This window comes from Rhinolophus sinicus, chromosome 17 (assembly GCF_057876585.1).
Source record: "Rhinolophus sinicus isolate RSI-liver-muscle chromosome 17, RSI-T2T, whole genome shotgun sequence".
Lineage (NCBI taxonomy): Eukaryota > Metazoa > Chordata > Mammalia > Chiroptera > Rhinolophidae > Rhinolophus > Rhinolophus sinicus.
Window position 1 is genome coordinate 94872921 of NC_142517.1, and position 15868 is coordinate 94888788.

Here is a 15868-nt window from a genome sequence, read left to right on the forward strand (position 1 = left end):
CTCCTACATAAGGCCACTCTACCAAAACCAGGAGACATTGCAGCCCTACCTAATACATAGAAAAAAAAAAAAAATTCAGCAAGGCTGCCAAAATGGGAATATAAAGAAACATGTCCCAAATAAAAGAACAAAGCTGCAGAAAAAGAACTAAAAAAAATGGAGTCAAGCAATCTACCAGATGCAGAGTTCAAAACACTGGTTATAAGGATGCTCAGTGATCTCAGGGAGAAGTTCAACAAAAAGATAGGAAACATAAAAATGGAGATAGAAAACATAAAACGAACCAGTGAGAAATGAAGAATACATTAGAGGGAATCAACATTAGATTAGATGAAACAGAGGATTGAATCAGCCATTTGGAAGATAAGGTAGCCTTAAACACTCAATTAGAACAGCAAAAAGTAAAAAGAATAATAAAAAAAAAAATTGAGGATAGCTTAATGGCCCTCTGGGACAACATCAAGCATTCCAACATTCACATCACTGGGATACCAGAAGGAGAAGAGAGAGAGCAAGGAATGGGAAACCTATTTGAAGAAATAAAGACAGAAAACTTCCCTAATCTGGCAAAGGAAATAGATATACAAGTCCAGGAAGCTCAGAGAGTCCCAAACAAGATAAACCCAAAGAGGCCCACACTAAGACATATCATAATTAAAATGCCAAAGGTTAAAGTCAAAGAGAGATTCTTAAAAGCTGCAAGAAAAAAGCAGATACTTACATTAGTCAGCTGGATTACTTCTAAAATAATATAAATGTCAAACCAGTATCCTGTATACCTGAAATTAATATAAATTAATATTGAATGTCAAGTATAATTGAAAAATGAGAAAGGGGGCTAAAAAGGTGAAGAGGAATAAGAGATCCAAATCTCCAGGTACAAAACAGATACTAAGTCATGGGGATGTAAAGTACAGCATAGGGAGTACAGTCAATAATATTGTGATAGCGTGGTATGGTGTCAGATGGTTGTTGGACTTACGGTGATCACTTCTTTACCTACATAAACTTTTAATAACCATGGTGTACAGCTGTAAATATGTAATATTGTGTGTTATATTTTAATAAAAATATCTTTAAAAAGGGAGAATGTTTCACAAGTACCTTTGTTACAATAACAAATAAAACACTTAAAGGAGTAATTTAAACCTAGCTTAAAGGATCATCATGACCCTTAAATATTAAAGATGGTAGTGGTATATATAAATTGTGCGGTTGCTTTTGATTGTGCAGTTTTCATTATCACGTGTGGTACAGAGGTGAACTACATGATAATGAATGGATAAATGGAAAGAACTTGACTGTGGCATTTGATGCACCCAGGTTAGGCCCAGCCTGCCATGTACAAGCTATCATTTCTTGGGGAAAATTCTTAATTTAGAAAATGAACAAAGAAATGAGCATGCCTGCTAGAATATTTTTAAAGGATTAATTGGGTTATTTTGTTCACTCTAAAATATCTATATGTTTCCTTACTGTGAAAGAAACAGTGCCAGACCCCTGTTATGTAGCAATAAACAAGACATTGAAACTTAGTGAAGATATCAAAATGGAAATGAGACCCAGTATTAAAGCAATTTAGTCCTAAATCTAATAAGATGTGTTTAAGGGAGGAAAATTATTTTTCCTACCAGCCTTCTAGGTTCTCCAGCTGGGTCTCTATAAATTGGATGGAGAAAACACACATTAATAGGAGAAAAGCATACACAGGTATTTAATTTAAGTTTTACGTGACATGGGAGCCTTCATAAGAAAATGAAGAACCATAAAAGCAGTAAAACCTGAGCATTTTCATACCAGGTTTAATGAAGAATGGAAAGTCATGGAAAAATATGAGAGGACAAAAGGGTATGAGCTAAGGATAGTAAAATGGATGAAAAGTAGCAAGGCTTGTTTGTTTCGATCCCTCTCGGTGGCCCTCCATTTTCGGAGGTAAGGATGTTCTCACATGAATGTCTCATGACCTGCTTTAGTTTAGGGGAGAAGGGAGAGGTCAGAGAGTCCTTCCTCTGCTTATTGTTAGATTCCTTCATCTTGAAATATTTAAAGTGCTGTATTTTGGGGTAGTGTATTCTGAACCCCATCATGTGTGATAAAGTTATTCAGCATCCAACATTTTTGTGTGCCCATTATGTGCCAGATACAGGTTAGTAAGGGTAAGTAGAAGGTAGAAGACATAACTGATGTAAGAGCATGAATTTGGGGGATTATCTAGTGCACCACAGTGAGTGTAATGTAAACCTAACCCCTCATGAATTTTTTTCCCTGTCCAATTCTGTAAGTTAGAAAATTAGAATATGAATACTATAAACTACTGTTTTCAAACCATCTTATTTTGCAAACATTTTTCTTTGAAGAGATGTTTAAACATTTACCAAAATCTAAGTAGATTTATGATGATGGATTTTTCATCACTTTTAGTTAACAGTTTAATCTCATCATTTTAAGAAACAGGTAAGAGTAAAATAGATAAACATCTATATGCTGATGTAAGAAAATTAAACTAAATTTGTCTACTAACGCTTTTTTTTTTTAAAGAAATAACTCCATTTAAAAACTGCATATTGGGATAACACTGCATCCTTCTTATGGGGTCATACTGATAATAGTGATTTAAGAGCACTGAATTTAGAATTAAACTGATATGGTTTGTATCCTAGTTTTTGTACTTGTGTATCTTAGTTTTCTCACCAATAAAATGGGGATAATAATAGTAGTAAACTCATGGTTCAGATGGGAATTAATGAAATTGACATGTAACAAATCCTCAGCCCAGTCCCTAGCGTGGCATAACATACGCAATAAATGTTAGTTATTTAAAACATACACACCTTGCGCTTAATAACCAGCGTGTGTTAAGAATTAGTTTTATTTGGTTGTTATTGTATGGTGCTATGATGATGTACTTTAGGAATATTTAATAGAAAGCATAATTCTTGTCCTCAGGGTTTTAACAGAGCTTAGTGGTTAAAAGTATGTGTTTTGACATCAGACTGGCCTGGGATGGAATCCTGGTTCCCCTATATCATAAGCAAAATATCCATTTCTCCATTTCTAAAATCATGAAAACTCTGTTCAACCTTTGTGAGGATGAAATGAGATTCTGTTTTTAACACAAAGCCCTCCACAGACTAAATGCCAGGTGATTAGCTGTTTGTAGAGAAATGAGAAATAATCACATGCATAGTTATGTAATAGATAAAATAGGGTGGTATTTAGTACACTGTATGCTTTTCTCTTTTATGCAAACAATATAGATTCACTATATAACAAATCACCACTTAGAAAATTACAAAGGAGAAGATTAAAATCATTTATAATTTTACTACTCAGAATCGAATAATGGTTTGTTTTCTCTTTTTGCCTCATATATATATATATGTATTTTAGTTATGTGTTTTTACAGAATTAGAAACATATTTTACATTGGTCTTTCACAAAGTGTATTATTAAGGATTTTGTTTTACAAAGTGGTAAATGATGTCCCTCCAATAATTTATAAATATAATAAAGCTGGTATGGTCAAAAGTATTTGGAAAATAGTAGGGCCAGAAAGTTAAATGGATTTCTTTACTACAGGACTCTTCAATATTTTTAATATGCTAATGTTTAATATGCTAATACATACTTTTAACCACTAAGCTATGTTAAAACCCTGAGGACAAGAATTGTGCTTTCTATTAAATATTCCTAAAGTACATCATCATAGCACCATGTGCCTGTGATGCATAGACTTTTCCAAACATAAATATCTTCTTCTTTTTTAGCAAGTACATAATTAAATTCACTTTGGTCTAGTGTTTTATGGAATATAGTTTTGGAAACTGTCACACCTGTTTTTATGTGTTTTTTCAACTAACATTTTATCTTGAGCATTTTGTTGCCTTATTTGTAAAAAGAACATTGTGTTTTATGCCTGTTGTAATATTCCCTTGTGATGAGATGCCGATTTTAATAACGAGGCAAATTTTTCTCTTGAGAAAGAGTAATGTGGGTATTACACATTTGAAATTCAAAAAGACTAAGCCTAAAGTAGCCTAAAAAAATATTTAGGTAGGTTCATATGAGCCAGCGTGAGAGGGTCCTAAAGAAAAGGACTGTATCAAAAAGATGTCAGGGCTGCAGTCATTTTTATGTTCTTCTAGCAGGAATTGTTTCCAATAATTTCATGGCTGCCTGTCACTCTGAAGCAGACTCTGTTCTTTTCTCTATAAATGATAGACCAACTGCTACATGCCTTTTCCCTTTGTTCAAGATCATTTTGAAGGATAATCTTAAAACACAATTATCTCAACTAGGAAGTTGCAAGGAGGAGGTTGGGAAAATTTATTCCAGCAGGTATTTTAATCAAAGAAGTATTTGTTGGAAATGTGGTTAAAAGTGTAGTTGGCCATGTCGTACAGATAGTAACTTTTTTACCTTTGAGCTCTAGCCCAAGGCTGTAGAAGTGAATTATGAATATAAATAAATACAAATCAATAGGAGCTCTGTTTTTATTATTTCACTGGGAATTTCTGTACAATCTGAGAGCAACTTGCTGCAAGTTCAGCAGATGATTAAGTTTAACCTTGATCCTGAGCCAGCAAGATTGGCTTAGTTTCTATCAGCAAGGGATGTAAATTTACTGAGACACATTTTAATTGGCATTTATGCAACATGTACACACAGATGCTGAATTCATTGAGAAATCCTGAGTGCCATCTGTTTAACTAGCTTTGCCCTCTATTAAAGTGCATGGTAAAATGAGACTGCATTTCCTTGGCTTGCTCATATATTTATCTTACACTATACAACATTTCCATGGTCACCTTATTAGTGTGATACTCTGGTAGAAGTTAATACTTACTATAATAATCTAAAAATACACCTTGTTATCGGTTTCTTTTATGGGGACTATTTGAGACAGTTTTTCTCCTACTCTTTCCCTTAGTGAAAAAAAAAAAATCAGTTTCATAAAGAGGCTTTTTCTAAGTGAAAAAAAAATTTAGTTTAAGGTAATGCTTAGTATAGCAACTGAGATTACTGTGTATATATACAGAATTTTAAGTACTTTTTGTCAAATGCACACTTATTTTCATAATAAATTTAATGTTTCTAAAGTTTAAAATTTTACTTTTAAAATAATCATTTTAATACCCCTGTAAAGTTTGACTTACAAATGAATTAACATTTTAAGATTAGTTTGTTCTGTCTTCCATATATAATTAAGCCTTTAGATTAGACTCAGTTCCAAATGAAATAATGATTTGCCTTCCCTGCAAGTCTTGGGGTGGACAACAACAATATCCCACCGTGATCTCCATATACAGACCTTGAAAGGAGATCTGAAACTATCATATGAATATTAATAGGGAAGTGCTCCTGTTTAGCCATGTAGCACCTTAACTGTATATATGTATGTGTACTCACACTCACACACACACACACACACACACACACACACACACACACTAAAAACACTGGTCTAAAATACACATTGGAAAAATAGATAAATATACATTGATTTGTTGATGAGATGTTAAGATTGGAATCAAATTACAACTATATTTTCCTCACGTACTAAGTCTTTTACTTTTTTAAGAAACATCATCTGAACCATCAAATTATTTTTTGTACTTTTCCTATTAAACTAAAGTAAGTATTCAGTCGTAAGAGAGCTGTCAGTTTTTAGAGCTGTCATAATGACAGAATGAGCCACTTATCAGTAGAGGCCTTCTATCTCTGTGACAGGCAGAGATTATGATGACACTGTCTTCAACCTAAATTCATGAGTCTGAGAATGAAATTCCTGAGCTTGAAAGATTTTCAAAACTGAAAGTACACAGATATAGTATCACATTTAAATGGTTGTTACAGGGATAGATATTGTGAATTCCTTCAGATGGTTAATGCTTAATACAGTGCTATTACTTAGTATATTAATATAATTCCCTTCTAAGTGTTAGGTTTCTGAGGCTGACCTAGGGGGGGATCTATGAAATAAGCAACCCCTCACCAGTGAACCATCTTGAGGAAATCTTGTGTTTGTCAAGGAGTTTTCATTAAAGTTCCAGCTAAAGCTGTTTCGGAAATACACTCACTTTCATCTCATATTTACTTATTTATTTTTAATTCAAAGCTCTTTATTATTTTTGGATTCTGTTCCACTTGTCAGTGAATAACGATAATCTAATTGGAAGTCAATTGGCTTTCTTAACCTATTTGGGTTATTATAGCATTAAACAAATTACTTAACCTTGCTGAAGTCAGATTTTCCATGTGAAAAATGAAGTAGGCTTGGCCTGAAAAGATCTTTAAGTCCCTTTTAACTAAAACATTCTATTATTGTTTTAAAAAACATGTAAAATGAGATCATAGACTATAGATTAGGCTGTCTGTCATTTACCGCTCTCATGCCTCCAAAATATAAAACTTGAGAACAACATATCACTATATTCTTCTCTGCTTAATTAAACTGAAAATCTTTTTAAAATGCTCCTGTGCTTTTAAGTGAGTTGTCTCTTGAAAATCCACATGTTCCTGGCAGGCCCAACAGCACGTGCATGCTGCCCATGTAGCTGGTTGGCTAGGGGTGGGGGCAGGGGCAAGTGTGGCCACTTTGCCTGCTTGTGCCACCGTGATATCGCACAGGACATTGGTTCCATGAACACCTGGACTTTGGAGCATTTCTTTGATCGCCCCTGGGAAATTGTTACAACAGCTACCAACAGCTACAGAAATACCCAAACCTTGTGAATCCAAGTGAGGTTGAAGTTGATGTATTGGACAGACGTAGAGATCCTTCTGGAAAGTTGCACAGCCCTAGACTTCTTAGCACAGAGTGGAGCCTTCCATTGTGAAATTAATCTCTTATTGGTACCCCAAGAACCAAAACATATGTGCATAAGCATTCTGTAGTTAATCCTGTATAGAAAACAATGGAACCTAAATTCACCAATATTTCATTTACAAATATGGTTTCAGCAGATGAGAGACTTACATAACACACCACATCCTCAGGACACAGAAGAAACCTGTTTTGACTGAAGAAGCCATAATCACTGTGAAAGGAGTCAGTCTTAGTAGTTATCTCGAAGGACTGATGGCAAGTATTATATCCTCCAATGCTAATAAAGGCCGAGAAGCAATGGAATGGGTAATAATACATACATTAAATGCTGAGATTAAAGAATTGACGGATTTGATAAGAGAGGACATAAGGACACCAATGGCAGCAGCAGCATTTGTAGAGAAACAATGATAATAGTTTGCACATAACACCCAGTACACTGGGTATCTATTAGTTGGCAATATATTTGTTATGTAAAAGCTGTAACTATATTGTAGATAGATTTTTTTTGTTTTTAGGTAATAAGCTGAAAAGCCATGTGGTTTGTTTTGTTGTTGTTGTTGTTTGTTTGTTTGTTTTTTTAATGAAAGCAAAGAAGTTCAGGATTTCTAAATAAAAGGGATCATTTAAAATTAAAATTAAAAATCCACATCCATTTGTGACAAAATGGACGGACCTTAAGCACATTATGCTAAATGAGACAAGTCAGAGAAAGACAAGTACTGTATGGTATCACTTATATGTGGAATCTAAAAAAAGACAATCTCATGAAGCAGAGAGTAAAATGGTAAGTTGCCAGGGCTTGGAGGTTGTGGGGACATAAAGCAGATGTTTAAGGGTCCAAACTTGCAATGAGTAATAAATAAGCCATAGTGATCTAATGTATAATATAATGAATATAGACAACAATATTGTACTGTAATTATGTAATGTGATAAATATCACTACAATGTCCATCATATTACAATATATAAATCTATCGAAGGGACAGGTTGTAGACCTTAAATTTATATATACAATGTTGCATGTCACATATATTCAATAAAAAAAATGAAGATTTTTCTAAAGAGAGAGAAAAACAGGAGAAAGAAAATCTATATCCGAAATACGGCTTCCAGTTGCAGCTTCTAATTAAAATTAAATCCTTTAAAACATAATCACCTCTTACACCTCTATCCTATAAAACATGTATTTTACATATGAACCTTAACTAATTAAACTGCTCACACTGTCTACATGGGCTTTAAATTCCTTTCTGTACTGACTTCCCATTGTTGAGGGCTAAGGTAAGAAGTGGGAAATGGGGTTGCAGGTATGCAATCCAGTAGGAGCTGAAAAGGACTGTGGAAGGGACAGATGGTCGCCTGCTGAGGTCTTGTGGAGTAAAGTCTTACATATTAGCTGAATCATAGACAGAGACTTAGTTTTTCAAGGTCTCACACATAGTAGAACTCAAGTGTTTGTTTATTGAAATAAAACAAAAGATTAATAAATAAAAAGGTGGGAGATCAGTGACACGGTGTTAATGGAGAAAGAGAGAGTACTGTTATTTCTTAGTGTCTTTGTAGGCATATGTGACACTTCACGATGAACATATGTGAATGTAGTTATCTAAAACTTAGTTGCTTCAAAACATATTTCAATTTTGATTATAATCTGAAAGAAAGATTAAGGTATGAGTTTCTTTTTGATGGTAAAGATGATAAAGTATCACATTACTTATATTGGAGGCAGTGTTCATGGATTAAAATATTAAGAACAGATTCAAAGTGCAGAAGGCCTAATGTATTTGCTACAAATTTTTTTAGTAGTTAATTTTCTAGCCAGTAAGAGTACCAAAAAAAGAAACAAATACTAGAAATTCATTTACTAATTTGTTTTTTTATTATATTTTTACTATTGTTTACTTGTTATGTTGCTACTAAGACTGAATTTATATGGCCATGTCATACTGTGTAGGCTATTTTAATTCACTATCTTGACTTATAGCCAGCTTTTATCCTTGTTAGAAATGTGGTATTATCTTTCTTGCAAGTATTACTTGAATCAATTAATTATAGAGCTAGGAGCTGTCAATTATTTATAGTGTTTGGGAGTAAAATACACGTTTCTTGTGTCACTTATCGTATGGTATGGTGCTTATTTCATCTTCCATATTTCATTGCCTATTTCAATATGTCTGTGATCTCTTCAAATTCTAGAACATTGTGTAATTACTGGTGTGGTTTTGTCTTCACTGGTTGTGATGCTTTTAAATGCCTTTCCTTTGATTCTTTTGTTTCTAAGCAAAGAGAAATAGTGTTATTTTCATTATTTAAGTATATAAACAGCATGAATAATTTGATTGGTAAGGACAATCCAGTTAGTAATCTTAAAATGTTATACTTCCAATCAGAAAAATTAAACATAGTTGATTTTTTTCCTATATGAAATGTCGGTCATTACTTTTTATTTTTTCGGAGAAGACAAAAGAGAAAAATCACTGTGAGAAATACGTGACTAAGAAATGCTGCCACAGCATTTGTTTCATGACATCCTTACATTAAATGATAAGTATCCCAAATTATCATATGTTTACATAAAATTCTCTTTTGAAACAGTGTATTTAAAATGGTTAACCAAACAAAAACAAATAGTAAATAGAAACATGATTGAGAGTTGGAGCAATAATGTGTTTGTAATTTCATTATTTCCTGCCTTTTGGTATTTAGGTCAAATGGGGCATTTGATATTTTGCCATGCTTTTTCTGTTTAATAAATAATCTTTTATTTGACTCAACTTTTGCTCAGTAAGACTATGGGATTGTTTCATTATGTCTGTAAGTTCATAACTTCATTTCTATTAAATCATAGGTCATTGTCAAATTAAAAATATTAAATCGGGCCCTTTATCTACTTACCTAAAGATTCCTGTTGAAAGAGTGAAAAACGCATATTTAGACCTAGGGGGAAAACAAGGTTTTATAATTTCTTTAACAGAAAAAGGGAACCTTGCATTGTTATTGATAAATATCCCCATTTGAAAATAAATGTGAATTTCAATTATGTAGATTTTTAATGGAATTAAACTCTTTGAAATGGAATACACATGATTAAAGATAGAAGCACCAAATTAACTTAGCATCAAGTTTACTTTAAAAGTCCTGAATTTTACAATGTGAAAAATGTTTATTTTTGTCTATAGGAAGTCATAGTATTGATTTTAGTGAGACTTAAATTATATTATCACCATGTATGCCTTCTTTTGTCAAACTGAATTGTCATGATTTGCAACTTAGAAGCTTGTATACTATGAATAACCAATTTTTGTACGGCCTCTAACAGCTGATTGAGTATATATTATTAAAAATCGATAGCTCAACTTGTCATTGTTTGTTTAGTTTTTATTACAACTCTTAGTTAATGAAATGTTGATATGGACAGGGAACTTGTATTATATATGTGTCAAGGAGCCTAGCAAATATTTATTAAACGTGTTTATCAATGTATCTTAAATACAGAAAAATGTTTTATTATAATCAGAGATTTTATTAACTGGTTATAAACTACTTGGTTCAATAAAAATAGTTAACAAGTTTCAGCACTTAGAAAATAAAAAGATTGAAAAATAGTCAAAAAAGTAGGAGTTCCAGCTGCTCCTTGTGGAAAAACAAAACCTTATACATTTGTTTAATTTACAAGAAATGTTACAGGTCCAACTGGGGTCTGTTAAAGAAGAAAAGTAATCCAAAGGTTGCCAGCCTTGTAGAGAAACTCAGAGGTTTCTTTGTATTTATTTGAGTTCCTTGAAGTTGCTAATGGGTTTATAGTTCTTTAGTTGGTTGTAGGGTATTTTCAAAAACTGGGTAGCTAACCTGGTCCCAGGAACCATTTGTTCTTCATTATAAGCAGAGGTCTTAAAATCTCCAGAGAAAGCATTTGGCCCTCCTCACCCAGTAGACTAAGCTTTTGCTGATTTGATTGTTTTGACTATTCATCCTTTACGATTGTACTTTATAATCTACTGGGCCTTAGATAATTTACTGAACTCAATAAAATTAACAATTATATTTGGCTTAGGTTGTTTTTTCCTTAAATTTTGCAACCAACAATATACAGCACAGAGACATCAGCTCAAATTTATGAAATTTAACTAATATTTTGTTTACGGAAGTTAATTGACGTTCATTTATGAGGTCCTGTACCTGCTGGGCCTTTAGGTAGTGGCGCTGATTGTAACAGAGATGAGCTGCTCACTTCTTCAAAGCTGATAACTTTGATTAGTGGTAGTGGGGGCTTTATTTAGGGCAGTGGTCTTCCAACCAGAATACCTGTAGCTTTCCAAGGTGGATGGGGCATGGTTGTTCTGCATTTCCAGATTCTCACTTTCCCTGTGTGTCATTCCTAAAGCTGATGTGCCTGAAAATGTCCTCGCTGTGTATTTGTGCCTCTTTTTTATTTGACCTTCTTTCGCTTTAGAAATGAAAGTGTTCAGATATCCAGAATATGTCTGTGGTGCTCCTGCAGAGGTGTGAAAACCTCCAGGGCAGCAAACATTAGAGCAGTTCCACAGTTCCTTATTTCAAAGCTGAGCACCGGATAGCTTGATCAGCAAACAACAACAAGAAGCCTTACAAGCATAAAAGCAGATTGAATGAGGATAAAATTGGGTGGGATGGGAATGGAAATACAACTTCAAAGAGAAAATGAATAATAAAATTTACAACTTAAAATTGTGTACATATATTTAAATAGACCGTGGTGGGCATCCATTTAATGGTGGTCTTCATTCATCAGATGCACTTAAAAGAGGCAAAACAGCTTTAGTTTGAATTTGATGTTTATGATATGGCAGAAATTTTAAATTTTACGATCACATAAATTTTAAATATCAGTTTTGAGGTAAGAAAAGAGTGCGTGGTCTTTCGTATTATTGGAAGGAACACTAACTAGTAAAGGGTTTGTGAGGACCCGTGAATTAGGCCTTCTCAGGTACAGTAGCCAACAACACATGAATGGTTTCTTAATCTCTAGAAGTTATAATTTAAAAAAATAATTATGAAGTATTTTTAACTGCTCTGAACTAGAATTTTTGGGAGGCAACTTGGGCCAGAGATTCTCATCAGTGTCTCACTGGCTGGTTCTAGCCCTGCAGGACAGGTATCAGCCTCCTGCATTGATGACTGAAGGTGTTTTGCGTATAGTAAATTTATCTGAAATGTCCAGTGAGGTTCAGGTGTAGATAGATCTGTGGAAGATGTGCTTTTGGTGGCAAAGACTCGGCCTGCATTCTAAACAGTTTCCATTTCCGTTATCTAATGTAAAAATAGGAACACACACAAATAACACTTAGCAACGATTCAGCAGTCAATATGTATATTTTGATAAAACATTTGTTTGTATTGCTTTTCCACATTCCATATTTTTTTCTTTTGCTTCTAGTACTCCTGGAGGAGTCATAAATTTTAAATTGTATAAAACAGTGTTACTGGTAAAGATAGCATTGTTAATAAGAGTTATACAGTGATTTGCTTTTCTATTAATTTAATCCCTCCTACCTTTAGTCAGGGCTTGTTACTAGCATGACTGCAGTTATCAGCAGAGGAGGTCTTAAACTTTGTCTGCCAAAGAGCTGAAGGCTGACACCTCTCCCAAGGGCTGTCTGTAGTTTGTTAGGAAAAGGCAGCTCGCACAGATACACCATTGCATGATGTTCCTTTGAGACCGAAAACTCTGTTAAATACTTGGCATTATTATCTTGAAGCCTCAGACAGCCTGTGATAGGGGAAGATAAAAGAAATGAACAGATCTGAAAGTTAGGTTGGGGAATAGTAACAGTGATTTAGGGCCGATTGTCACCAATTAAAGACCCTTTGTTTGGTTGATGTTTCTCTGTGCTATTTAGACTTCTTTTTTTCTCTATCTCTTAAATATTCCTTTTGAGTGGTGGGAATGTTATAATTGGCAATCTTAATTATGTTGTGCAAAGATACATTAGTGAGAATAGATCGTTTTTTGTTTGTTTTGTTTTGTTTTAATCCGATAGCTATTTTCTCTGACTCTTCCCAATTACTGGGGAGGTTTTAATGAGATCATTTTAAACTGTAAGGATTTTTCTCCCTTGAAACTGTTACCATTAGACTCCCCATAAAATGTGAAAACTCTTTTTAACCTTTCTCCTGGTTAGCTGCTGGCATCTTGGGCTTGGGAGAGTAGAAAAACACCTGGTTCTTTGTTTGTTTGTTTGTTTTTTACAACCACCTTTGTTTCCCAGCAAACATTTTAATTAGAAAACATTCTAGTTTTTTTCTTAGGCACTTTAAAATATATGCCTTCATGAAAACAGTTATCTCAAGATCTAGCCTTACTATGTCTGGTAACTCAATGGACCACCTTGAGTCCTTTTAACCCTTGACGTGGGAGTGTTTATATAATGTAATACTTAGATTATATAAAGTTATGATTTTAAAAGCTATAGTAGTATAGGCCTTTTAATTATTTTTTAAAGCTTTTATTATTTTAAGTGTGTTTTTCCAGGACCCATCAGCTCCAAGTCATGTTGTTGTTTCAATCTCCGTAGTTGTGGAGGGTGCAGCTCACATTGGCCCATGCGGGGATCGAACCGGGGACCTTGTTGTTAACAGCACCACGCTCTAACCAACTGAGCTAACCGGCCGCCCCTTAAGGCATTATTTTTAATGCAACAAATGAAGAGCTCCTCCACAATTCATTTCAATGTGACAATGAAAGCTGAATGTATTTTAAAATGGCACCAAAGTGGAGTTCTCTTACACACCACCAAGGAGACACTCAAGTCTGTGTATCTGTCTCCTCAAGGGCCAATAGAGTTTAGTACTAAAAATGCAGACTTTGGTATCCACCTGAATTCAGGCCCCATTCCCACATTTTTCACTTACTAACTGCATACAATATATAGCTATAGGTGCTAGCGAAATTTATTCAACATCTAAGTTTGTCAGCTTAACACTACACCTGAATTCTTCTGCAGGCTAGTCCCAGATCGGGAAGTGAAGTAATCTCTTTATCTGTTTTGCATATTAAATTTGTGTCTAAAATTTCAATTGAAAGCATTATGTGACAAAAGGAAAAAAAAGAGAGAGCCAAAAAAAAACAAACAAAAACCAAAAAACCCACTTCAAATAAGTGCTTTAAAAGCAAAGATCTATGTCTTGTGTATCTTATTAGCCACCACCTCCAAACACAGAACCTAGTGCTTTTATTGAAGGAATAAATTAGTGAATTGCAGATAAATCCTTAGGAGTTTGGCGAGTCAGCATTTTTCTAGGGAAACTTTATTATGCTTTAGACAGTTTGTAAACTTTTGAGAATGTGAACTCTCTGATTATTCTAATTATGTAATAATATTTAATATGCCATTGATTCTCTTATACTTAAATAGTAAGTTAATCTATCGCAGTCCTGAAAAATGACCTATAATGTTCTGAGTTGTTTTTATTCTCAGAACAGAATGACTGAGTGAGTTTTTATTGTAGTTTGCCGCTAAATGTGGATGTCGTATCAGTTATTAGTGGTCATATATATCATCATGTTTGTATATATGTATATATTATATATATATATATATATATATATATGTGTGTGTGTATATATATAATCAAAATACATTAGTTTTGTTCCAGCTTTTTAGTCAGTTAAAAAAGATATGAAATAATATCCACAAAATAGATTTCATATTATCTCTATACTCTCAAATTATGCCACATATATAGTTTTCCTACTCTTCCTCATGGGAAGATTTATTTGCGTATTCTATATCTATCCTCCTGCACCTTAAAAGTGGCATGCTCAGTTACTTAAATAAAAAATCTGAGTATCATTGTTGATATCTTTCTCTCCATCAATTCAACCGCTCAAGAAGTCATTTTGATTTTTACATCCAATGTACACCTCTACTGTCTCCCTTTTCACCAAATCCCTCTACTCTGTCTCCCTTTTCACTAAATCCAGTGTCGTCAGAATAATATAAAACCATCATGTTCTCTTTAATTACTGCTATAGTCTTCTATTTGGACTCTCCACCTCCAATTCTTATGTCCCTCTCCATTTCATTCACAGAACAGACATCATGAATATTTAACTATGATAATTCCATCGTGAGGCTGCTGTGTTTAAAAGCCACTGAAGTGGCTTCCCAGGGGAATTAAAATAAAAGGTGACCCTTTATCAGCAACTCTGGCTCCTACCTTACCTGCCTACCTCCTGTTACACTGCTGTCAACCTGTCCCACTACACAGGGTCCCAGTCTTTTCGAGTTCATGTACTGTGCTGAGTTTTCTCATCAACCTGGGTTATGTCCTCTGCCTCCAATGTATGCTTCTATGATAAGTTTTACTTATGGTCCAGACTTCAGCTTAACTGCTACTTCCTCAGTATTCCCTCACCAACAACCTAAATTATGTTCTTCGATAGTTTCTCACACAGCATTCTATCCATTTCCTTCATGGCACGTATCATCACAATGATAGTTGTACATTTACATGTGTGTTTATTTGAATATTGTCTGTGTACTCTCCTATACCTTGAGCACCATGAGCATAGATTTTAGTCCTCTTTCATATATGATACCCAGCACACAGAGGGCATATTATAAACATTGACTGAAAGCCTACCATGTCCTGGGCGTTATTCTCAACACTAGATACAGAGAGTAATAAAGACAAATTCCCTGTTTTCGTGAGGCTGATATTTGAATACAAAGAGCCAGACCATAAATACACAAGGACATTCCTTTGATCCAGGACTCTCTCCGTGCCAGGCACAAAATAGAAAGTTAGATTTTATAAAAGAAAGACCACATGCCCAGGCAGGGTCCCATAGCTCAGATAGCCTCATCTGTCTGTGTTTTTTTAACACTGCCAGGCTACTCCTGAGTATGACTTTCGCTCTGGCACTTGGAAACCCTCATCAATGGCATTCTTTGTCCTTTTCGTTTGTACTGGCAGCTGAGAAATTTGGCAATCCCTTACATAGTGACTAAGAGTAATACTTCTTTGCAGATGTAATGCCTCATATAAATGG

General features: G+C 34.2%; 1 protein-coding gene and 1 pseudogene across 8 annotated transcripts in view; both read left to right on the top strand.

Annotated features, from left to right (window-relative positions):
* The window catches only part of ROBO1 (roundabout guidance receptor 1), a 1115129-nt gene that overhangs the window by 953195 nt on the left and 146066 nt on the right, over positions 1-15868 (top strand). The gene's annotated exons all lie outside the window — the stretch shown is intronic.
* LOC109457247 (PRELI domain containing protein 3B pseudogene) lies at positions 6643-7240 on the top strand (annotated as a pseudogene).